Genomic DNA, 27,267 nt, shown 5'->3' with positions numbered 1-27,267 from the left:
TTGTAACTATTAATTTTTTTCTCATCCAAAAGAAAATAAATATTTATATTTCTTGTCATTGTTTTTCTGAAGCACTTCTCTTATGTTTTCCGCTTCATTGTATTTTTTACTTAGTTGAAAATAATCTAGCTAGTTGTCTGTGACCCTACTTTTCAATATAAATTTCATGCATGCATAATCTCTTACATCAAAATGATTTAGGTTGTGCACCTGCTATCAATACTGAGGAAAAATATTGACATTTGATGCATTTGGAGTTTTTTAGAATTGCTGTCAAAAAGACATTTGTTGAGCAACTTTATTCCCAAAATATTCACTTAGGTCCAAACCAAAGATCAGTGTAGCACTCTAGTTACAGCAGTTTACAAAGAAAGCATGTATCACCTAAAAAAAGTACGAACAACCAGTCGCCATGCACTTCTGATGTGTCATGGAATTTATCTAAACAATATTTTTATGGTTTGTGCTGTCATTAAAGCTTTGTGAAAGTTGGCTTAGTTCAGCAGCAGCTTGTCTATGCTTTTCTGATGTGTATTCTTCCCATGGTGTTGGAATTAAAATATTCTTGTATATTCAGGTTGCGTATGTTACATTTGAAGACATACCAAAATGGATAAATTATTTCTGAAGAAGTTTACAAGGAAATTATGACTAAATCAACTATAAGATTGATCACAATGACATGTGGGGGTGGCAAAGCTGCTGTTTCCCTGTGTCTGTCTTGTGCCTCTGGCCCAGAGAAAATAAAATATAAACAGTAAACACTCCCCAGATGGATCCAGAAGATCTCTGCTATTTTTGTAATCCCGTCTCTAGATTTGGGAAGTTACTGCTCCCCACATAAACAATACTTTCAAACAGTTTACTGAGTTTATGTAAGGACAGTTGTATGTGCCTGTCCTTCTCACTAATGAAATCTGAGTGCTCAGCTGAGATAATGGCCTTTTGTATTTGATCCTTCCCCAAATTAGGCTGGGTAAACTATCAGAGACCATTTCTGTGCAGGATTAATGTTAGTTTATAAATACACTGAGTTGAGAGGAAAAAAATAACAGAAATGAAACTGCATCAATCCAGTTCAGGCAAATAAATAAATTGTTCTAAATGAGCTATTGTACTGACTGCTCAAAGCCAACAAAGTAAGCTAAAACCAAGATAATAAAACTGTTGTTGTGAGAGACAAAATTGTGAAAAGTGTGTAAAGGGGTGATTTATTGTTCTGATGCCTTTGTTGTTTTTCCCCTTCATTTCCTTCATGGGTTCAGCAGCCATGTAGTGAATTGATTCGTCATGCAGAATTGTTTCACTTAGTTGTTCCTAGGGTCACTAAATTCGTAAGACTGCATGCAGCCTTCAAATGGATGTTGTCATTATCCTAGGTACTGTTAGGTCAAATAGTTCAGAAATAAAATAGCTGAAAATAAATTTCTATAGCTAAACTGTGTAGATTTTTGGATTCCTGACTTTGAAAGTAAGATACAGCTACCATATAAGCCTCGTACTCCTTTATTCAGAAAGTACTTTTTTTCTCTCATCTCTGTCACTCTTACGTCATTCAGTCTAGCCATATCTCTTTCAGTGACATTTCTATGTTAAGCTAATAAAATTGCTCCTAAATACATGCAAGTGGGCTTTGAATCTAAGAGTTAAAGAACATGATAACGAACACACAGCCACAGGTCTCTCTGTGGAGCCGAAGCCAGGAACCTCTGTGCTGAAATGCTGTTGCCTCACTGCTCTGCTAAGGTACATACTCAGTTTCAAATCTATGTCTTGCTTTTTTGTCTGTTTCGGGGAGGGAGTTTAGGTAAAGTTGATAGTCATCATCCAGATACGACTTGTTCTAGTTTTGTATATTTGTGAAGTGGAACACGGGTCATAGTCTCTGAAGGTATAGGTAAAAGGAACTTACTACTGCAGTAAGCACCTTGATATTATTGGGTGAAAACTCTGTGACAGAATCAGCTTTTATACAGCGGAATCAATCAGTTTAGAGCTTCTTCTTGCCTAGCAAGATCCTTTTCTTGTGTGTAGGAACTACTGCTATGGTTAAGATATATTTGACTTGCAAGATGCAAGTGATTCACTCGTTTTTCATTGCCCTGTTTTGGCTTTATTAGGCATAATGGATTCTGCATTTCAGACAGGATTTAAAACTCCAGCTCAGACCATGAGTAGTACATGTCATAATGCCTTATTTCCCCCTCAGCTTTGCTTGGTTAGTGAGATATTTATCAACTTTCTATTGTATCATATTGTTACATGGTCACTATGTTTTCAATCAGTGGTAGAAGTTATTCCAGTATATATGAAATATGAAAAGCATGCTGGATCTCCTTAAAATTAGAAGAGATATTGTATTAATTGGAAAAGATTATCATAGTCGCATTTGTTAACTTGCCTGTAGAATTATGAAAGTTGATTTTAGACATTACTTGTAGTGGTTATGTTTTTTTCTTCCTTCCTAGAGAATAAAAATACTTATTGAACACCGATATTTTTATCTTACTGACATGTCAAGGGGAAGGTAAGCGTTGTTTATTTTCTAAAAGCAAGGAGAGACTCAACTAGGTGTGCAACCCAACCAGTAAGATATCCCAGTTCACTTAGTCTCAAGTTTAGCACCTTATTTATGTCTACTGTGTGTGGTGGAAACAGTTCATAGAATGCAGTTGTGTTCTTCCTTGTGTATGAAAGCACATGACACTTTTGAAAGACCTTTCCTCTTCAGGATCAAGGAGTAAAACTGTGGTTAATGTTCCCATTGGTCATGTTGCCACTGACTGCTGAAGCAGACAAGTAGGCTCAAGCAACTCGTTGCTCTCATTACTTATGGTTGTATTCATTAGCAAGTGTTTCAGCAATCACTGGGGATTTACAAGGAGTGAAATGGGCTGATTCAGTTACATAAACCTTAAAGCAAATTCTTTAATATACCTTCTCCTGTCTCAGGTTTTAAGGCAAAACTCAGGTTGAAAATATTAATCTAGTAAAGGATACTACTTAATTTAGGTAGAAGATAGAATTCAGAATAGCACAATAATAAGAATCAATGTCTTGGAGACTTGCAAAAGGGATATGGAGATGATAATAGTCACTAGCAAAAATCCATTCTATTTGAATAACTGACAGAATATATCCTAGCAGGTTGTCTCTGTCTATATACTCCATAGACACAGACATTATGAATGCAGCCTGTTATCAGTGGCACTGGGTGGCCACATCATCTAGAAGTTAGAAAAGGGTAAAAGAAACAATTTTGTGTTTCATAAAGACTAAGCTATGCTTTGATTTGTAAGAACGTGTTCTGTTCTTCTCAAAATGTAGGTGTTGGGTAGGTGGTGGTATGGAGGAATTTTGGAGATAGAACACTATTTCTGTGGCTAAGTACAATAACTATACTCTCAAATGCTAGAAACTTCAAAATCTTGTGTCTATACATTGTAAGTTTCAAATTCACTCAAAACTTTAAGCAGTTCTTGGTTGTGACTATCTGCAATATGGGCTAGTTGTGAGATGTTAATCTTGCTCTTTCATACAATGCAAGGAGATTTCTAATGCAATATTTAAGTCCTAGGAAACAACCCAAGATCTTGCAGTTTTCTTATGGCAGGTAGGTTTTACAACTTAATTTCTCAGAGGTGAAAAGTTTATTCTTAAAAACAGAAAAGTACTCTCATTTTACATCTTTGCTGAGGCTGTTTATATGCCTAAACTAAATTGCTCATATCAGAAATAGTTTTGATAGATCAATCAAGTTGAAATAATATACAATAATGAAAAGGCAAGAATTTCTAAAGTGTTGAAATTCCCTATTTAAAAATATTTATTTTAAATAGTAGTTTTCAGTTTGAATATTAGCAAACAGCATAAAGAAAAAACATAAGATCAAGATTGCAAAATGAAATATTTTAGCTGTCCCCAGCTGAGCCTGTTGAGAAATTCTTGGGAAGTTCCTGACTGTGTGGTTAAAATATTTTGCAGCAAGAAAAGTAATGTATTAGTAGGGTAAAAATAAATAATTCTCATCCAGTTCCTGCAATTCCTTTGTAACAAGATTTTCAGTACTGTTGAAGGTGGTGGACTGAAATCCGTGAGACAGAAATCACTCCTGCATCTGATAAGTGAAGCAGTTATCTATTGCAGGGATGACAAATATTAATGCATTAGTTTATATATTGATTGTATTAAAAATGCATGAAAAAATTTAGGCTTAGTGATATTCAGAACTACATGTTTAAGACACCCTTCAAGTGTTAAGTGTAAAATACTCTGAACTGATATTCCAAGTGCACCATATAATATTTTTGTGGGACATTCTGACACAAAAGGTCTGCACTTTCCAGTCATATGGCACATTAGGAATACTTTATTACCAGGATTACTCTTCTAGTATAAAGGCAAACAAATATTCTCAATATTTGCAATGTCAAAAAAGGCCATGTATATTGCTAAAAAAATTTAAAATAAGTAAATTTGCAGATAAGCATTACTCAGTACTCCTGCTATTATTCCTCTTTGCAAACTGAAAATCAAGATAAAAACAATCTTGATTGTTCTTTTTCACTTTGCTTTCCAGAAGTTTCTTTTAGGAACTTAAATATATAAAAATTAATACAGAAGATAATTTCAATATAAGAACTATTTATAATCTGTATGTGAACATCACCTGTGGTTTTCTAACATATCTAATTTTTTCAAATAAAAAGTTGGACTTTCTTGTATACGAATTCACCTCTCCTCCCAAACTAATACAGTGTCCAACCAAGAAAACAATTACTTGGATCTTTTAATGTGTATTCTTTTTCCTTTTCTCAACAAAAATGTACTGCAGTATTTTAAGTCACCTGTCATAGAGGAATTACTTAACATCAGTCACCATGAAAAAGAATGGAATTTTATTCATTAAGCTGGTAACCTAGTAACATACTTATTAAGCTCCTTCCTATCCAATAGAAGAATAATAATTTTCTGAGAAAGAGTCAGAGTCCACTTCCTACCTTTAAAATAATGGAGATCTTTGTGTGTTAATTGACTCCAAAGAAATATGCTTATTCCTGGCTAAAAACATTAGTATCGGTGTTTGAGGTGAGCAGAAACAGTTCTCCAATAAGTTGGATTTCTGATCATGACATTTAAGTGAAAGGCTTTGAAGTGAGTGGAAATATTCTTCTTGTTTTTTAATCTTTTGATATGGGCTTAAGATATCTTTCGTGAAACACAAACTTATCTGTGTAAAGCTTTATTTAGGAGGCTAGAAATATAACGTTTGATGTTCACTGAAACAGAATAGTATCAAACATCCTTAAACACTTTATGATCAGCTGTTGTGAAATTTTAGTAGTACATCATACATTCAATTGGCTCAAAGAAGTTGCAGCAAATTGATCTTTGCTCTGACTTAAGTTTGGATCATAGATTCTTTATCAGTTGAATTAAATGGTAAAGCAAGAAAGCCTAACTCTCATTTTTTTTTAGTACAAATTTTTGTTGGGAGATTCTTATCTGAAGACAAGACAATGTTAGTGAGATGTCCCAGTTGCATAAGGAGCTTTGACAGCATGTTTCTTTAGACAGTATGACTAGAAAGTGCTATTAACAAAAATACTGTCAAATGCTGCACCAAATCTATATTGGCTCTGTTGATTGTTGACATCTCCTTTTCCCCATCTCTCAGGGGGATGAAGTCTCAGGGAAATGTTCTTGTCTTGAATGTTGAGCCTGCTTAAAAATAGCTTCTAACTTTTCTGGCAGGTATCATGGTTTCCTGTTGCTAAATTCCAGTGCCACAACTTATTCTACTACTAGATGCCTCATGTGCTGACATACAGAAATCACGTATACCACAGTTATGCATTGCTGCTTTCCTTATTTACTTCCTAAACAAACCTAGTAACATTTCTTTCTCACTATTTAATGCAAATGCTCCTCTCTTCTCAAATACTTGAGAGTATTTATTTGAAGGAACTATAACTAATCTCATAATCATAAAAGCAGACAACCCATTACTTCCTACTCTAGAAAAGGTTTTTTTCTTTTTTTTGCATCAGCACTATAACTTTTAAATATTCTTCTAGTCTGCTTTTGGGGTTTGGGTTTGGTTTTTTTTTGGGGGGGGGAGGGATGGGGTGCATTTTTTTTTAAGGAAAGCTAAGAACAGACATTTTTTTCCCCATATGTACCTTTTTAGTGTCTCAGCCCTTATGTTGTCCTGCGGTTTATTCTGAGAAAGAAAAGTAATCTTTTTTTTTGAAAGAATTTAATGAAATAAAGTTTGAAGAACTGTAAACTAGTTCTCTTTAGTAGAGCCATGTATTTGATTGAATGCAGTGCTGACTATAATTGACCGAGGGGAAAAAAATCTGGTCTATTTATGGAATCTCCTGCTAGACTCACCATTGTTGATAGTCTTTCCCAATTTTTGTTATAAGCTTCTCCACTCTGCCATTTTTAAGGTTTATATTTTCAGGTTTATTTATATAAGATTTATTTTAACTCAATTTTTTTAGTAGTTTAACTATTTCTGCTGTATTTAAATAAAAAAAAGATATGTATTGTACTATGAAATAGCTCTGCTTTTCCAGAATAATCTCCACTTGCTACAGTGAAATGGATACTTTGAGTTTAACATCCTTTTCTTCATCACAACATTTGTTTAGGTTGCTCAGCATAGTTTCTTATCACTTTGCCAAAAACACTCTATGACTTTTAAATTGTATTTTATTCAATGTTTACTACATACATTACTATAATTATGCAGTAATGTCTGCTGTTATGTTTTAATACAGAAAGCTTAATTGTTTTTGTGTGTATGTACACACACACACAAGTTATTATTGAACTTGTAATACTATAAAGCACTTTGAGGCCACTGTAAGAAACTCCAACTTTAGAATTCATACAGCTACTGGTATGTTTAGCAATGATATCAGTAGGACTGTAGATAAGGGATTTAAGAAAAAGAAAGTTCTTTTAAACATAGACTGACTTGAGAATCAGTTTGTGAGATATAGAATAAACAAAGAATGGGGAAAAGTAGGAAAAGCGTTGCTTCAAAGCAGTGGCGTTCAGGAATATACTCTAATTCATTGAACTGGACCTAATTACTCAATGAATATATTCAAAAGCTTGTCATGACTAAGGGGAAACCAGAATGTTTACAATAAGTGATCTTGAAGAATGAGAGTTGATGTAAATTGAGGAAATAAGGAAGATATTGGTAAAACCAGAAAACACAAATAAGAGAACAATTGGTGTCTGTAGCTTTTACAAAGTCAAAATCCCAGTTAATCAGAGGTTCAAACTTCCCTCTGAATTCTTTTGTAAACTTTGATGTAAGCTGTAGTGCACCATTCATTATGATAACTTCTATGCTTTATTTCAGACTTTTAAGAAGTGTTGGCCTTTCCTCCAGGGTAAGTTATAGACTCCAATAAGCCATATCTATTATTTTGAAAAGTAATTAATCTTCATTGAATCAAAGACCAAATTGGGCCCTGTAGGTTTTGTGGTGCCTCTGTGAACCGCTTTGCAAGGCACATTCTCAATCAGAGATCTGGCTTCCAGTGGAGTCTAGGAAAATTCAGTATGCCACTATAATTAGGAAAAAATCTTTCTATTCCTTTCTATTCCATTATCCACCCAATGTTTCTGACAAGAGGGAAAAAAAATCCACCATTTTTGTCTCAACCTCTTTGCATTATCCCTTCAAGCTGAGTGTTAACCTATAATAGGATAAATAACACTGTAGCTGTGCTGGGATTTAGTTGTAGTTATTGATTTTTTTTGTTTAAAACACTTAGTAGTGAATGGTGACAACATAAACACCAAAATAGTTGCAGAAGTGTGAGGTTGTGTCCTTTGTGGAATTAAAATACTATACTGATTGACAAAATTTCTTTATGTTGTTTCATGGAACATCAGAAACTGAGAGAATACCATGAAATCGGCTTAATTCTAAAGGGAAGCACAGTTGTAAAACAGAGATTAGTCCCCAAATGATGCTGAAATAGGGTTGAAATCACCCCCTGTATAGATCTAAGTTGTAATATAAAGTGCTGCCTACTTGTTTCCTACCATCTGTAAGTGACAATTGTTTGATTAGGTTCCTGAGCACATGTTTCTTACGGCCAAAGCATGCGGATATTTGTAGCAATGCATTTTCTGTATCACACGATACAGAAAATTCTTCTCATACTAAATCTGAAAACCAGCAGCTACTGGAAAGAAAATTACCTGTGTCCCAACTGTGTAGCCAAACACAGTACACATAAAATTTATGTAGCTTCCAGTATCTTTCATGGAACATTTAAAAACCATCAATGTTTTATTGAAACATAAAGACCTGAAGGAGCTTAAACAAAGATATTTCTAGATGAAAATATTTTGCAATTCTGGCTCTGTTTCAACTGGAGACAGGTGAAAAATAAAAGCTTTGTTTATAGTACTCTTTGATTCATAACAGTATTTTTGCATTTTACATTAACAGTTTCAAAATCCATATTCAAAAAGGGAATAAATGGGCAAATGAAAGCTCGATAAAATTTGTAATTTTTTAAGATTCTGTAAAAAAATAATGGTTTTGCCAATAGCCATTATTTGACACTTCATATTTTCCAGTAGGTGGCAAAACACAAAATCCTCTTGTGATCTCTTAAATACAACTGAGAATAGAAATAAACAAAGGAAATCACTTAACTGCAAGAAAATATTTCAAAAATTGTATAATCAATGGTATGTTAATGAAGGATTGTGAAAATAATTTTCAGTGAGCTAATGTCATGGGAATAAAGTCATAATTATTTTAATAATAAATACATTAAGGAAACCCTTCTAAGTACTGTTGTATTTAGGTTGTGTTTCTCAATTTCACCTAATCTCTACTTGAAAATTATAATTCCTGGATCTATACGGGGGAATGTGAGCATTGATGCCATCAGAATTGGAATCTCTGACATGAAATATTGCATTAGTACTTCAAACAGAAGTATTACTATTGTTGCTGCTTTGGACCCAAGCTAAAATAATCTAAAATACTTTAGTAATGTTGACAGAAAGTAGCATCAACAAACTTCCAATTTCTGAATCCAATGCAAACATAGAATGAAAAACATATACATGGCATATTGTGGGCAGACAATAGTAAGCTTATTGCTTTTCTGTTAATTGGAAACCATATGAACTTAGTGTGATGTTAGGCCCAAGCTGATGCAATGTACCTTGACACTCAGGAGGGCTCACTGTCTTACAATCAGTATCGCATTAATCACGTTTTCATAGCTCCTGCATGGGAAGAACAAGATACCACTTTATAATTGTTACCGTTTCTAGGAAGAGTTTTATAATGCTGCTGACATTCATGTGTGAAAAAACAATTCCTAAAACATGGTTGTAAGTGGGAGGAAGGGTGTTGAAGTGAAAGACTGAAGTGCGAGCATAGAATTATGCTCTTGGGTCTGATGTCTCTTACATGATACTGTATCTCTACGAAGACATGCCAGGTCAGACAGAAGCACCTGCCTGAACCTACTCCAGAGTTCCCTCAGGAACAAAGAAGGAATGTCTTGCAATTCAATATGTTCATATGATTTTTTTGTTTGTTTCATTTCTTTAGTTTTGGTTTGTTTGTTGGTTTTGTTTTTGTTTTTTTTTTTTTTTTTTTGCGGGGATGGTGGCATTGTTGTTTTGTTTGTTTGTTTTTTAAGATGGAGGTGTTATGATCAATTGCGGCCCACTGATCCAAATCATATTCTGGATAGACAGGGAAAAAACCTCTTCGTCCGATGGCTATGTCTATGAATCATTCATATCTGATGGTATAACCTTTGTCTTTAGTTGCAGTTCTTCCTAAAATGGAGGTGTAAGACTTGGCAATGATTTTTGACTGTGACACCCTGGAAAATGGGAATCCTCCTGACTCTTCTAGCATGCTTGATATAGTCTGAGATGCTTACCTACCACTATGTTGACCTCCAGCTGAGTCACTAAACAGAATAATCTAAAATTCCATGACTTCTTTACAGGCTTCCAGTCACTTAACGTTTACATCACATTTTATAGTGAGATGAAGAATTGTCACACGCCTTGATTAAGAACTTAAGTTCTCCATAATGAACTGTTATTATTTCAATAAATAAAAAGGCCTAACATCTTTGGAAATCAGCCTAAACATGTAGGTACCAGAACATGTAGTTAAAGTCTGAATTCCATCTAGAGATGAGACAATTTTTTAATCTGCATTGGTAAACAATGTGGGGAGGTGCTACAGATGTGGTCATTCTCAATCACTTTGTTAAATGAAGATATTTTATTAAAATATATACTACACCTAAAATAAAACTATAGTGCAAAAAACACTGGGTGAGATACATCAAGATATTTCATCTGATGCCTTGGTACATAATGACAACAGTAACACCTCCTCATAAAGTCCTTGCTTATGTTGCCATTACTTTCACATCTGCATGTTTAACCCTTGCCAGTAGATCTTGTTTGTGAAGGGCTCGCAAATTTCAAGTAAAACTTTAGTTTTTATTTCTGTCCCCCATGCCCCTCCACCTATGCCTGAAATGATTAATAAACTAATTGTGTGGATTGAGGGGGATTCTTAATTAATGCTCTAGAGGATTTTTTACTTGGTTTCTTTGCTGTGGTTTCAACAGTACCTTGTTCTGCAAAATTTATGTTTGAAAGGAGGTCATTTAGAAGAAAACAGACTGACTAAGAAACCTGGAGATAAGATAGCCTTTCTGTTTTAAGCAAAGATGTGTAAAAGTATTGAAGAGCAGATGAGGCTGGGACAGTGGAAAGTTACAACAAATCTTAGGGGAAAAAAAAGGCAGAATAATCCTGTCTTCAGCTGAAATGGCAGGAGTTACTGAGGGTAGGCAGAATGTTTTACCAATGTGCGGATTTGTTAAAGATATGAATAGTTAATTGGAAGTCTATCTCAATCTTTAAGACCTTTGAAGAAATGTCTGTCTTTGGTAATATTTTGTCAACCTTTCTGCAGCACTGACGTAATTCACACAACATGTTTGTTCCCAGTGCACACAAGAAACAGTTACATGACTAAGAACTGCTATGTCATTTCTACTCAGTTCAGTGTGTTCTGGAGGGGTGGGGGTAAGAAAGAGCATTTCCTACAGTACCTCAGCAGCAGGAGTGGAATGCATACTATGCAATACAATATTTGAACATAAATAATGCTGTGTACACGAATAACACTGATAAATACTGTGTTAAAAATGGCTGCATAATCTGACCTGCAGACAGTTCCTAGCACCAAAATCTGCCCTTTCAAGTAGCCTGCACTTAACACTGTAATTAGATTATTTTAAACCTGATCATTATTTGTGTTTGGGGACATAGGTCTTCCTTTCCAAATTATATTAGGGAGGGCCTTTGATGGGAAGACCCAGTCATTTTTTTTCAGCCTGAACTTAGTGCTGCAAAAATAGAGGGCTATAGTAGAAGATGCACTGGGGTGTCTGAATTCTGTGAACATTGTTTTAAATATGAACATGTATATGCCGGATCAGCCCTGTGGATTTTCCTGGAGTGAGCAATGCTGGCAGGTGGTGCTTTGCCCTTTAGGCTGCACTCCAGGCCTCTGTACACAATGCATTCATGCATACTGTGATGTCTCTGATATTTAAAGTACACAGTGGAGCATAATGTTGGATCAGAGCTGCAGCACTGTGCCAGCACTCAGTGAATCACAACACTCTGAAATGCTCTGCTGCAGAGTGTTCAGAGAGGAAGACAGGTGTGGTGAGCACAGTAACAAGGATGTTACTCGTTGATTCTATTTGCAACAGAATCATAGCCATAATGTAACATGGTATTTTTGGAGTTCAGGAATTTTAATTGCCTTTTTAAAATTTTCATCTTGTATTTCCTTCAAGGAGGAAATCCTGGTGGCACAAGAGCAGGCCATTTCCACATGCTGAAAAAAAGAACTGGGAGGGAAGAAAACCAGCTTGGCTGAGCAGAGAGCTTTGCATGGATCTCAGAACAAAGAGGAAAAATCTATGACGTTTGGAAGAAAGGGAGCGCATCTCAGGAGAACTACAAGGATGAAGTGAGGTCATGCAGAGAGACAGTCAGAAGGGCTAAAGCCCAACTAGAACATAAATTGGACAGTTCTGTGAAAGATAAAAAATGTTTCTACAAATATACCAACAACAAAAGGAGGGCCTAGGAGAATTCCCACTCTTTACTGAGTGCAGGCAGAACAATAGTGACAAAGGATGAGGACAGGGCTGAGATACTTTATTTCAGTCTTTAATAGTAAGGACAGCTGTTCTCCAAACATCCTGCTCCCTGAGCCAGGAGTCACAGAGGGAGATCAGAACAAAGCTCTCACGATCCAACAGGAAATGGTTAGAGAACTGCTTGGCCAATTAGATATTCTAACTATTCTAACTATATTCTAGATATTCTAACTATATTCTAACTATTATCTAATTAGATATATCTAATTAGATAAGTCTATGGCTCTAGATGGAACCCACCCAAGGCTATTGAGGGAGCTGGTGGAGATGCTCACCAAACCCCTTTCCATCATCTACCAGCAGTCCTGGCTGACTGGGGAAGTTCCACTTGATCAGAGGTTGGCAAATGTTATGCCCACTTACAAGAAGGTCTGGAGGGAGGATCCAGGGAACTACAGGCCTGTTAGTCTGACCTTGGCACCAGGGAAGGTCATGGAGTAGATCATCTTGAGTGTTATCACACAGCACACACAAGGCAACCAGGTGATCAGGCCCAGTCAGCATGGGCTTACCTGATGACAAGGTTACCTGCGTCATGAACAAGGGAAAGGCTGTGGATATAGTGTGCTTGGACTTTAGTAAAGCCTTGACACCATTTCTCACAGTATTCTGCTTGAGAAACTGGCTGCCATTGGCCTGCCATATCTGCTGCTGGGTCAAAAGTTGGCTGGATGGCCAGGCCCAAAGAGTGGTGGCATAAGGAGTTAAATTCAGCTGGAGGCTGGTCAAAAGCAGTGTTCCCCAGGGCTCAGTGCTGGATCCAGTTCTGTTCAATGTCTTTATCAATGATGTGGATGAAGGGACTGAATGAACTCTCAGTAAGTTTGTGGATGACACTGAGCTGGGAGGAAGTGGGAGGCTCTAACAGAGGGATCTGGACAGGCTGGATCAGTGGGCTGCAACCAATGGTGTGAGGTTCAACAAGGCCAAGTGCTGGGTCTTGCATGTGGAACACAACCACCCCAAGCAATGCTTGGGGATGAATGGCTAGAAAGTGGCCTGGCAGAGAAGAACCTGGGGGTGTTGGTTGACAGACAGCTGAATGTGAGGCAGCAATGTGCACAGGTGGCCAAGAAGGCCAACGGTATCCTGGTCTTTATTAGAAACAGTATGGCAAGCAGGACCAGAGAAGCGATTTTGCCTCAGTACTCAGCATTGATGAGACTGCAGCTCAAATACTGTGTTCAGTTTTGGGCCTGTCACTACAAGAAGGATGTTGAGGCACTGGATCGTGTTCAGAGGGTCTCATTAAACTCTTGAGATTCTGAGGGGTGGCTTAGAAGACCCTCCCATTGAGTCACAAGATTAAAAATCTCAGATTTGGTTGACAGTTTATGACTAAAGGGTTATGCATGTGTGTTTATATGTGTTTTTGCCACAAGTCAGAATCTATGAGAGTCTCCTTAGTGACTGGTACTCACAGAGTTAATACATGTGGTTTGTGGCCCAAATGGGATGGCCAGCTGCTGCTTGCAGCAAAGCTGGTCAGAAAGACAATTTTGCAGTGCTGGAGGCAGTTAGTAGTTTAATTCAAGTGATAGATTAAAACAATTTCAGGATTGCCTTGATAAATTCACTGCTGTGTTAGCACTTAAACATTTATAACTGGTTAACAACTAGACATAAAGCAAGTAACAGTAAAAACTCCAGTTAGTAGTTATTTTCCCAGGGAAATATCTGACAGAGTCAGAGGGACACAATTTCTACCGAGAAATTTCTTCTTGGTGGAGGAAGAGAGGTCCAGGCCCATTGACTTGTCTGTTAGGTAAGGTGGTCATTTCTGATTCCCCAAAGAAAAAGGGATTCAGGTAACAATTTTATACCTTTTGAAAACACTTTGGTGCCTCTTAGTGGGGCAGGGACTGAGTCAATTCGTATGTGTTGATTGGTCCTTGGCAATGCCACTTGTGTGGTCAGAAGCAAGAACTCGGCTGTTCCCCAACTTTCCAAGGTACGTGCTTTGGGGGTGTCTTTGTTTTTTACCAGAAGCAGTCAGGCTGTGAGGCCTCTGAATCACCCCAGGTGCCGTTTAGTTGAAAGACCACTATCTATTTTACCATTTTATATGCTGTTGTCAATTGCTGGACACTCATTTTGCCAACTGTTCTCTTTTGCAAAAGCCAAGCTTATTTTCCCATTTACAGGGGCTAATATATCTAATATACCGCACAGAGAAGGACAATGAAGCTGGTGATGGGGCTGGAGAGCAAACCTTATGAGAGGCGGCTGAGGGAACCGTGGTCATTTAGCCTAGAGAAAGGGAGGCCTTATCATTGTCTATAAGTACCTGCAGGGAAGCTGTAGTGAGGTGGGTGTTGGCCTCTTCTCCTAGGTAACTAGTGATAGGATAAGAGGAAATGAACCCAAACTGAGCCAGTGGAAGTTCAGATTAGATAGCAATACAAATTTCTTCTCTGAAAGGGTTATCAAGCACTTAAACAGGCTGTCCAGGGAGGTGGTTGAGCCACCATCCCTAAAGGTATAAATAAGCTGGGTAGATGAGATGCTTAGGGGTATGGTTTAGTATTGGATATGTGCGACTGGACTTGATGAGCTCAAGAGTCCTTTCCAACCAACCAAATTATATTTGTTTTGTGCCTTTTATGGTTGTCTTATTTTCTTATTCATGTTTCTGATTCCAACAAAAGTATGTATATGAGGCAGGAAGAGGAAAACATTTTCAGGAGTACTTAAGAGGGATGGAGTGGGGAGGAATAACTTGTAAAGAGGTTTTGTTGTTGCTTTTTGTGTTTGTTTGGTTTTTATATTTCCACAAGCAGAACAAAACTGCTACATAATCTCTCTGTATTTGGTATCCAGATAATTCAGCTAGCTCACACCACTTGTTGCCTTCAGATACAAAGACATTATGATTCTGATGAAGAATGCCTGCCTTTGATTGTGGTATTTATTTGGCATAAGCTAAGACTCAGTAGGGGAGTTCTAAAGATTGCTCTGTGCCTAGAATGAAATAAATGTTTATGACGAGTGATTCAAAAGAAGTTTGTGTTAAAGTAATAGCCAGGTGAAAACTGAAAAGAATGTGAGGATGATTAAGAAGCAGCTGTACTAGGTAAAAAAGCCTCCTGGGTGGCTTCCATGCTCTAGAGAATGCAGTGAGAAATGTGTCATGGGAAAAGTATCTGAGAAAACAATATTTTCCCAAGTACTTTGAGACTGCACATTTCTTCTGAGTTGCCTGGTTCCCCATATACTTGTTTGTTGCCCATTAAAAGTCCTATAACAACTTGATGTTGTTTCTTGCCTATTAAAAGTCTTATAAGCAACATGATGTTGGAAGCCAGCTGCATTATATCTCACTACTGAATCTTCCGAGCTTCAATTTTGTCAGTGAAAAATTTGGACAAACATATAGTAACATTTAATTAGTAGTTGCTTTTATCTGTTTTTTAACTTTATTAAGTTAAAAAAGTTAAGTTATTAAGTTTATTAAGTGGGAGTAAGACTTAAAGGTTTTAGAGGGTGAAAGTACTAAGGCAAGTTTTGGAAACCTCTTTCTCCAGCTCTGAACTGGCTTTGTGGTTCATGTGTATCTTCTGTGGTGCTGCATTTATAATTTCTTTAAGTTCCATATAGCAGAGTTCATGGGGATTTTTTTTTAAGAAAGGGTCATTTTTCCTTTTTATTCCTATAGAGTCGAGTCTGGTAACTAATTTCCTCTTAATCTGGGAATGATAGAGGTCACATGAAAATTTATGTTTTCTGTGTGAGCAATATGTCTGGTTTATGTCCAGTAAACATTCCCATACAAGGTCCTTTTGCAAAGTGAAAAATCTTGCTTCAGTATTTCTGAATACTATTTTCCATTTATCTTGTGCTGTGTATGTATTGCAGGTTACTTTACAAGTTATTCTTAGAAAAAAAAAATCAAGAAGTAAAAGGCTATTCAAACCCCAAACTGGTAAATTCTGTAACCACACAGTGTGGGAGGTAGCTAGATTAAGAAATTAACTGCTTCTTTTGCCTGAACACATGGTGGTAAAATTAGTTGATAGCCTGTATTGTGTAGTGTGTACTATTTACTGGTTTTGGTTGCTTCAGTGTGTAACTAACAAATGGAGAGTCTTCATATATAACAAATAATGTGTATACTATGTACACGATTCTGTAACAAAAAGCATGTTTTTCTCTTGGATGTCCAAAAAGATATTTGCTAGTGTCAGCTTTAGCATCTGTGGTTGACAGATAATGATAGCCCAAATGCTGCAGGCTTAAAGGATTACTTGTTTTTCACAGAATGTAATTAGCTATTAGGCAAAAGTGGTTAGCTTGGAAAGACAAGTTATTGACAGGAAAATGCATGTATAAAACAAGGAATGATGTTTATCTGGCAAATTTCGCTTTTATATTTAAACTATCTGATGTATCTAATAAGATTATATAAGTATTAATGTATAGCTGTCCTAGAAATACATGTTTACGAAATATCTGTGGTAGAAAGCTCTCAAAAAATGAAGGTCTAGCAGGAAGTCTTGCAGAAATTATTTTCAGAGTAGATATAGTTCTTTGAAATTAATAGGTAACAAAAACTATCTATGCAGTGACATAACTACAGGTAGACTGGCTATTGGTCACCTCATAAAAACCCAGTCGCAAGAGTAGACCAAGTAAGCAGTGAATGACAATACCTCCTCTGTGAATCACCCAAAGTGTCACTTGTAACAGTTAATTACTTGTACATGGCCAAAACACCAAACTTCTCCCCTTTATGTATTCAAATCTGTTTTGAATTAAAAAATAATTGTATCAGTGTAGTATTGAGCTCTAACACAAGGGTGAAACTAGCAAGCAGTGAATCACAAGTCATACAGACAAGTCTAGGGTGCCAGTTATATGACATGATGAGAACAAAACAGCAATAATTTATATTCATTTGGTATTTTTTTTTTCTTTTTCAAAATGATTACTGAAACCTTGTAATAGTCAAGGAAATTAGATAATAATAATTTCATTCTTGCCAAGAAAACTTGCTATTCTTATGACCCAGAAGTTCTGGTATCTTTGAGAGCTGAGCTCTGGATTCCTCGCTCTGCAGTAAGTTTTAGATCACTTGCAATCCAACATTGCTTTCCACTGAATCTTGTGTTGTAACATACTCCAGGCAAAACTAATGCAATTTGAGTATATAATGCTGCCCAAATGAAATTCTTTACTACTTTATGTTTGTAACTGGTCTTGCACATGTATTTCATTCATTCTGACTCTGGTGTCAGGTTAAATAAAAAAAAAAAAGGCATAAAATTACCATGACGGTGAAGAATCAGACCTTATTCATTCATGATATAAATAGCTAGTTTGAAGTTAAGCTTCGAAACTCAAAGGCATAAGGTATCAACAAAGCTCTTTGTATCTGTGACATTTAATTAGACATGATAATTCTGCCTACATTCTATGTAATAACGTATGATCTTGGGGGATTTACATGGATGTTCTTAGATTACTGAGTTCTACAAAAGCTCATTACTTGAATGTATGTTCTGAATACAAGATGTGGAAAATGCCCAGTATGCTCCCACAATGTATGTTGTAAGTAATATTGAACTTTGTTGTTTTAATGAGACACAATAAGGAGCAGTTGAAGATAAATTGCTTTCATTATAATCTAAAATTTAAGAAACATAACATTTTACTTTTCATCTTAGAGATGTGATACTATCAAACAGAAGCAGAAAACAGCTTACTTGAGAAAAATGATTTTGATGTTCAAGTCTTAGTACCTTTTTTTGAAAAAAAAAAGCACCAACAAAAAAATTTTCATTCTAAGAACAGTATTATAATGTGTCCTGTCTTAAAAGAGAGAGTTCTTTTTTATTGTTGAATACATTTCAAGAGGAAATTTGGTTTCAGCTACTGCAAGAAGCTGAGACTCAAATAGCTGTTGCTTGTCTTTCTGAGGATTTACCAGCTGGCAAAGTAATGACTGTTTATATTCATGAAAGATTGAATTTAACCTGCAGATTTTTCAAGAAATCTAGTACCAAGCTTAGATTTTGGCCAACTTCTGAATCTTGATGTTTGTATTCTACATCCTTAAACGTGTCGCACATCTTGCTGTTGTTGAACTGAAATGATAAAATGTACAACAAAACAACCAACTCCCTTCTCCATACCCCTTACTTCCCCTTAAAAACACCAAACAACCAAGCCCCAAGAACCAAACAACCCCCCAAAACATCAAACCCTGCATTGTTCCACCTTTGAGAGAGTTATACTTTGACTTTCCATAAAGATTTTTCTATTCATAGAACTGAGGGACCTTTATGATGAAGTTCATGGTGATGCTTCAAGGCGAAAACAACTGGTTTAGGCCTTCACCACTTTAACCTTCCAAAAAGATCCAAATCTTTTTTTGCTGTGTTTTATTTGCTGACTTCTGGCTTTTTTTTTTTTTTTTCTTTTGAGGAATCTGTTCATTCTGGTCCATCTGTCATCAGTTTGGAAAGAGATGTCTTGGCCCACAAGAATAATTTGTGCATAATGTTCCTGATCACTGTGTGTTTATCATGCCTGTTTATCATGGAACCTGTCACTCTGGTTGGGAGCATGCTTTACTTTTTTCTTCCCAACTTATCTTTTTTTGGGATATGTGTTTGAAAAGGTTTCAGCTTTTCAGTATGCTGAAGGTAGAGAGTAAAGGAGATGATGTAGAACTTTCTTTTTTTCTTTATAAAAAAAGAAGAAGAAACAGTCTTGTGTTAATTAAGAGTCAGGGATTTATTTTTATCATTGTCCTGTGAAATACAACAGACAGTCCCCTCCTTTCAAGAATACTAAAATGCCACAAATTACTTATTAGTTTCAAGAGATAATACTTTGTCATTATAAAGTTATTTATTCAAGTAAATTAGAGAACTAGGTCAAAAAGCAGAAGTCACGTGTATCCACCTCTTGGACATGCTTTGTTCTTCAAGGTGCTATCATTTACTTCAAAATGTGCCAGTTTAGTGAATCTTTTCCTTGAAAGCAAATTGAAGATGGTGAATCTATCTGAACAATTATGTACCATCAAGCAACAGGACAGATATAAATTATCATATATTCATTAAGTAAATTAAACATGACACCTTTAGGGCTATGACTTGAAAGTGCTACAGTGCAAATGAGATAGATACAAAGAAAGTTAGGGCGAAGAGCAACAAATGCTCTATGCAGAAATAAAGTAACCCTGTAATATTGCATAGAAGGTAGGTAACTTCCAAAATTCCATTAGAAGCCTGTCTGTCTATTCAGACATAAAAATAGTTTTAAAATCATGCTCCACCTAACTGTAGAGTAATCATGAAACATACTCCAAACTTTTGTCTAGAAAAACTTTCATTGTGGTTTGAGATCTACAGTTTGCTCTCTGAGCTGTTACATAAAAAGTGCCTGTTCCCAGGAAAGTGTTGGCCAAAGTAGTTTTGGCAAAAATGTAAATGTAATAATGATTTCACAAGCTCTGGAGGGATTTGTCTTTGGGATGTAATAAAAAATAAAAGTAACCCAAAACACTTGCCTAAAAGGAAAAATTAAAATTCTTGGAGAGGAGGTAAATCAGCTTCTTCCCTGTGTGTAGCTGCATAGATACGGTCCTCTACCTAAAGTTACCTTTCTAGCTGAGATTCTACCCACTTGATCAGCACACTGGCACTGCCTATATGCTTTTGAGAACTAAGACAAGGAGGGTCCTTAGGATTTGCTAGTAAATCCTATTTTACCAGCTGTTTGAAACTTGCTCAAAAGTTTTTGCACTTAGAGTATGCACTGAAAAGTACAGCCCCCTTTTATAATGCATGGATCATAAAATCCAGCACCCGTATTTGTAAGCAGTCAAAGCATATAATCCCTTTCATAAATATTGTGCATTTAAACAACAGCAGTTTATGAAGAGTAAATGCACGAGTAGAGTGATTAACTGTATCTTCAGCTAATAGCCCTATGAAGCTGGCAAGTAAATTTGGTATGAAAACTTGGATTTTTTTCTTTAGTTGTCATATTAATATGTCAGCATTTTCTAGCAAGATCATTGGGGAGACCATTGTTATAGCATGTTTTATAATGGGAATCTAGATATGCTTTCTGAGATATTTTAATGAGTTTCTGCTCTCCTTTATAAATTTCTGTTGTTGTGTGCTATCAGCTGCTTGAAATATTTGCTTACTTAAGGTACAGCTGCAAAACAAACACTCAAGTCCACTGTTCTATCTAGGAGGAGTCTGACTAATTTAATTAGGATACTCATAAGCAGGGATATCATCCTATACAAGTCTATAGGTTTTCTTTTCAACACATGGTGACAGAATATGGGAAGTTGCACAAGGCTGTCAGGCTCCTGGGAAATGACAATAGGGAGTTGTGTAAATGCAAATGATTATGCTGCACATTTTTTGTCAATGAAAACAAGATATATTTAAAATAAATTTCCAATGGATATAACTAGTTCTCTAACCTGAAAAAGATCTCATTTTTTGGATAGAAGATAACTTGTAATAAAAAATATATCTTAAATAACAAGATAAAGAATTTGATCAAATTATTGGGCTTTTTTTCTTTTTAGAAGACTTGGTTATTAGAAATTATAGGCATCTTTCAAGATTGTTAAGGATTATACCTTCAGCTATGGACATCAATGACCACAAAAGCACACTGTTGTCTTTTGGAATTTTTATAATTGTTTCATACATTGCAAACAAGTCACACTTGCTTTGCCTGTCCCTCAGTAAAAAGAAGCTTCGTAGCTAGTATGGTCAAACTAATAACAGGTTAATAAAACTTTCTGAATATATGAATCTATAAGATGGAGATACAGAGTGGATCGGCTACCTTCATTTCAAAATGTGGTCATGGAAGAAAGTAATACAGCTATTACCTTTTAAAGTACAGGTGGATAGTTAATATACTCAATTCAGGTAAGGGAAACGAGGGTTTATGCTTGTTGGACTTCAGATTCATTTGCATGCTTCCCAGGAGAGAAGTTACATGGTAGCTGAAAGATTCATAATACGTATGATAGTTTAGGATGATAAATATCTGTGCTTGCTATTCATTTCTCACATTAATTTTGATCATTTATGCTATGACTAATAACAAACCAGATTCAGTTAGTGATACTTTGGAGACATTGAAATATGAAGACATTGAAATATGTCTGCATCTGCTTGAAATTATTCCAGAGTACATCCTCAGGGTTAATATGAATTAAGAAAGACCTTGGAATATCTGGAACCACAAAAATTTTATGTGTTTATCTTTTTCTCCTCTTCTGAAGGAAAAATTTGTGATGTAAAGTACTGCAGGACAAAACATGGTCTAATTTCCCAAATAGACAGTGGATAACATGTAATCATGCATTTTCATTTAAATTTATCACTCACGGAAGATTTGATGATTATATAAAATCATGTCCATCAGGATAGATACAATATGATAGCTTCTTTTAAATTAAAAGTTGAAGTGGTTCTTAAGAAAATGCATTTAACGTGCCCTTGTAGGAAGTTCATTACATAATACAGTGTAATGTATCTGTAATCATTACTTCATAACAGATTCTCATGTAATCCATGAAATCTGCTACAGAAAACAACATACAATACTAATTCCTCATCTTCTTTAATTCTACATGCAGTGTGAAAGAAGACAGTATATGGGCATCAACATCTGAACTACTACTGGAAAATTTTATAAAAGCTTTATAAGTACCTGCCTCTTGAGAAATTTATTAAAAGAGTCACGCATTATGAAAGCCAGTGTGGAGGAAGGGTATCAGGGAGTGGGAAAATGACATTAAATGAAGAGAGGGAATATCCTTTCTTTTTATTCTGTACTTTTAGCCATCCATCAATATTAGCACTGCCTTTACATAGTAACAGTGCTATTAATATTCATCACTGCATTGCTTTAAATTTGCAGATAAAATGAATTGGCCAGCAGAGACCAAAAACACCCCTCAAGTACAGTTGTGCACTTCTTATTTCAATTACAGATCTGAAGGAAGCACTGGCATCGCATAGAGAATAGCTTTCGAAAGCAAGTTGTACATAGAGCTAATGGAAATATTTGATGAATTTTTAAACATGGCATTTACTGCCTGAGGAGTGAATGGTGGGGAAACAGTGATTAGGCAACAGTTTACTCTCCCATTTATTTGAGACATTAGACTGAGACCAAAAGATTTCCTGTGAAACTTTTGAAGACCAAAGACACTTATTATATGGGGATAATCAACTTATACATTGATAAGTGAGAAACAACTTTTGAGCAATTTGAACTACAGGATAAAAAAAAAAAACACCCAGCAGAACAGCTAGAACATGCTGACGATTAATATTAGCTGATTGCCTTGTTATTCTAATAATTGTTCAGCCAAACAGTATCTTCAAACAGAGCAGGAGGACTGTTGTTATATCCTGCTTATTAAATACTCCCAAACCTCCCCAGCTACTTGGTAACTCTTTGAATCAATCATCAGACTGTGAACACCCATTCAAAAGTGAGATGCTCACCAGAAGACACATCAGCTTTGTATTATCTGAAGTCTAGTGAGACCAAACTCAGAGCCTCCAGATTCTGTGGCTCTTTAAGAAGGTATTCCACCCTCCCCCTTCCATTTCTGCACTTAGGAATGGATTATATTAAGAATTAAATTATATTAATTTTTTCTAGGATTGGAATTTGGTTTGTGGGATTTTTTTTATTACTTTTTTTTTAGGCAGTGTTTCAGTTTTAGCTTAGCTGTACCTCTGCTTGAGGGACACAACATGTCAACATCTCTTTCTGCCAGTACTGCCATTTTCAAGAAAATTGTGATGACTTTTGAAGGTGTTGCTTGCTGGAGGAGAGTAGAAAGATACATCTGATACTGCTAGCGTGCAAGTACAAAAAAAAAGTGAACTGCCTATTTGACACCAAATTCCCAACTGAATAGCCTTATTTCAGGCCTGGAGACTTTCTGTCAATGAAAAAATGGATTAATCTATTGTAATGGATTTGGACTGGAAAGATACTGTAAGGGAACTGTTTAGCTAGAAGTATGGCACTCCTTTTGTTCCTTTTGCATAAGTGATTAGCCAGGAAGTTTCTGTTCACTTACATTTCCACTGAAAATCTACCCTTCAAAATCTGAAAATGTAGACGTCTCATAATATGTTTCCATCTTATCATAGTGACATAAAAAACAAAGCTACTGTTGAACTTGTTATTGATTCTGTGTTGTCCTTGAATCAGATGTTTTCCCAGTGCCAAAGAAGCAGAAACAGGATTATTTGGCCAGGAAAACACATTTCTGTAGAAATAACAGTGGTCAGAAAAATTGAGGCTGATTAATAATAATGGAAATTGACTGTAAAGCCAGATTTCTAAGTACTAATTTTGTCTTACGAGAAGAAAATCTATTTAAGGAAAAGAACTTTATTTTCATATAGACAATGTGTCTTATAAACTCCTGTATATACTGAGGGTTAAAGGGTACATTAAAAGTTAGGATTTTCATTCGTTTCTCTTCTTGTTCCTCATAAAATATGGAGAAAGGTAGAAACAGATGTTTATGTTCGGTTTCTGGAAAACTGGTGAACTTGTCCTTTAGGATATGCTGTGTCTTTAATCAGAGGACCATTTGATGCTCACATTGATCATTGATCAGACACAGCTTGCATGTGTACATGAATGATGCATTCTATAATGGCATAAAGGTGGTAGCAGTTGGGTAGCATATGCTGCTACTCTGCTGCATGATCACAGTGAATTTGCCCCTTAAAACCTTGCATAAATAGTGACTGATGAGGCCGGACATTTTCTTAAAACACGTGGATTTCAATTTCTTTTGATGATTCTTATTTTGGACAGTTGAGAAAGTTAATATAGCTCTGATTCAAATAATTCTGTGACTGTAGGAGAAGGTGTGAAAAATACATAACCTTTTGTATGTTAAACCATATTGATACCTGACATATCATATCACTGAGAAAATCTGGTGTTTTTCTGAAATTGCTTTTAAAAGTAATAGGAAATATTGTTTGAATTCTAAATGAGATTTAAAACCAAGACTTTGTAATGAGTAGGAGTCACTTGTCTTCATTAATATTTCCGTGAAATTTTTGTAGTGTTTTGGTTGTTATAAATTATGGTATGTATTCTGTCCAAATTCCAGTTTGGCTAATAACTGTGTTCTTATTTCTTATATACTTCTTCCTGTGTTTTTCAAAATGAAAGAGATTATTTTCCAATTTTTATTTTGTAATTGTTCTGCAGTGTTCATGTGAGTACTTTACTAAACTTTTTCGGGATTAATACATTTTCAATGTCTTGCTCTGCACTTTGCGGAGTCCTCTGCAGCAAGCTGAAATTAAAACATTATTTAAAAAAAAATCTCGAAGTGAGCTACAATAATACAATACAATACAATACAATACAATACAATACAATACAATGTGTTAGTGGTTTATATTTAATTAATTTAACTTTCTTTTTGTCATAAATAACCATTGAATAATAGCCCAGCGTCATTTCGAAGTACTCAGTTTTCTAGCTGAATCTGAATGCAGACTTAAATTGTGTGGATCCCAGAGAAGGGAAGACACTATGTGCACCTCTGGTTGTGACCATGCAAATGTTTTTTTTGGCAATTCTTCTTCACCAGCCTACAGAACTGTACAAATCAGGAGGGGGCAGAACACAATAAGCAGGAAAAATGTGGGACTGAAGGAGCAGAAGTGTGCAGTCAGCTGTGACAAAAACATTTAGTTAAATTGTAAAATGTTAATTGAATGGGTGGATATTCATATCTTGCCTATAACTGAAGTTGATCTTACTGCCTGGAGTTTATGCTGATTAGAAACACTAAATAGTATTTTTTTAAAAAATTAATGAATTAGTGATCATCCGGAAGACCAGTAGTTTGGTCTCCAGTAGGAACAAAACTAGCCTGCCTAGCAATGCTTAGCCCTTTTAATAGAATATGGATTATTTTTATGGATACCACAGTTTCAAATTGATATCCATAAGGCATAGCTAGAAGCCAGTTTCCATTACTTTAGCTCTTTTAATTGCCTATGTGATCTGTCCACATTCTCTCTTACTGGTTGTGGGGACTATGTCAGAGCAGTCCTTTATTCTGCTCCCCAAATCTGAATTTGCTCCAAAATACTGCCAAGCTCTATACTTGTGCCCATACTGGGGGTGGAGTGGAGATGAAGAAAAAAAAAAAAAAAGAAGTAAGGTCTGGTAGAAAATCTGAGCGGTATTAAATAAGCAAATACATTAATCAACTTTTCTTATCATGACGACAAATGAGGCTTCTGACATTAAGTATCTTGCTTTGCTTTCTATAAGAGAAACATAATCAGTATGATGCTGCTGCACCAAGCTCTCAGGCTCATGTACGTTTAAGAGGCCATAGAAAGTCACAGTGATGTTAAAATTCAGTGACCCTTACTTGAGCAATGATAATGTGAACTAATAACCTAGTGCTAGCCTATCATATAAAGAATTAACTCTCCTGAGAGTTTCAGAGCTTAAGGGGCTCAATGCAGTTATTTTCAGCTTGTAGGATTTCCTTTTGCAAATCAGAAAACATGCTGTTACTGCACATCGGTAGAAGGATGACTGTTCATTGAAAATAAGAAAACAATGACAAAATCAGCAACAATTTGTGTCTTAACTCTGCTTACTCCATTCTCTACCTAGCCATAACCCTACAAAGACATAAACTTACTCTGTTCCTCTGCTTTGCTTACTTATGCTGTCAGTAATGGAGAGCATGATTATTATCAGCCACTATCAACACCTCTTGCTACCTCACATACAGCTGTATGTTTTAGGATAGAGCTTTGGAAATATAGGCTGTGCTGCTCTGATGGAATGAAGTTTGATCCCAGTCAAGGATGAAAGGGAAGTGTGGGTTTTGTGACTATAGACCACAGTCTTTTGATTGGTGGAACAGTGTACCAAAATGTGGGACAGCTATAGCTAAGTCCTCATTTAAAAGGATTATACTTGGCATTTAGATAGATACTACTGTATATGAATCTCAAGTTCATTCGGAAGTAACAAAGTACAGTTCATAGTAGTCCTGAGAATATTTATTATACCTACTTTGTTGATAAAATTATGTACAAAAGTGGACAGTCATTCTTTAACAGAGCATTAGTACAAAGTCAGAGCACCAATTAAGAGTCAGGATTTAAGTAGGTAGTAGTTCTGTGCCCGTTCTAAGATAGGGATCAGTTTCTCCAGAGGAAGACCAAAGTTTAACATTTCAGAATTGTTTATTGGCTGTATGTTTCTGTACTGAACTAATTCTGGCTTTATTTTCAGAATTGATGAATATCCACAGATTTCTCTGCAGGTACTAAAAGTGGCATGTATTTTGTAGTTGGTGCAAGATATATTAAATTGTAACACTGTTATGACATATGATCCTGGAGCACTGTTCCTTATTTTCTCTTTTTATGGTTATTTTTCATGTGCAAGTTATTTAAGGTGTTGTTTACATTTTTATAGTGGTTTCTACATTTCTAATACTATTTTTTTTTAAAGCTGGATTTTTAAGTTGAACATTTTCTTAATAAAGGAAAGATAGTTACTTTCTTCTGTTAAGTTGTAAAAAGGAACTCTAAAGGACTAAAACTCATAAAGGAGAAAGGACAGGAAAATGTTGTTGACAGAAGGGTAACTACATTTTTATTTAAGACTGTTATATGTTAGCTTGATAGATTACAGATTTGTGCAGATGAGATTAAAAAAAAAAAAGATATTTGTATTACAATTGGTTGGAAAACTTCCAAAACAGAAGAAAATGTCATTATATGTAGATACTTTACCATCACAATGCTTCAGTCTGTGTTATGCTCCACGTGTAAATTTACACATTTTTATTCCTCAATTTACACCTGTCAAGTTTTTTAAAAAAAAATGTCAGGAAAAGTATACATACCCATGCTAGATACCCTCTAAATATCCCTGTAGGTTTGGTGGAGCACATAAGGTCTTTGGATAT

At 35.7% G+C, this 27,267-nt stretch overlaps 1 protein-coding gene across 16 annotated transcripts in view; it reads left to right on the top strand.

Moving 5' to 3' along the window:
• Positions 1-27,267, top strand: part of LRRC4C (leucine rich repeat containing 4C) — a 529,117-nt gene that overhangs the window by 318,372 nt on the left and 183,478 nt on the right. Inside the window, exon 1 of one of the 16 annotated variants that reach the window (XM_054067058.1) lies at positions 7,385-7,415. The exons of the other annotated variants lie outside the window; for them this stretch is intronic. The gene's annotated coding sequence lies outside the window, so the exon portion shown is untranslated. Of the gene's footprint in view, positions 1-7,384; positions 7,416-27,267 lie in introns of those variants that run through there. 16 annotated transcript variants of the gene reach the window in all.

The sequence above is a fragment of the Cuculus canorus genome, chromosome 5, assembly GCF_017976375.1.
Source record: "Cuculus canorus isolate bCucCan1 chromosome 5, bCucCan1.pri, whole genome shotgun sequence".
NCBI lineage: Eukaryota > Metazoa > Chordata > Aves > Cuculiformes > Cuculidae > Cuculus > Cuculus canorus.
This window is presented reverse-complemented; position numbering and strand designations above follow the sequence as displayed.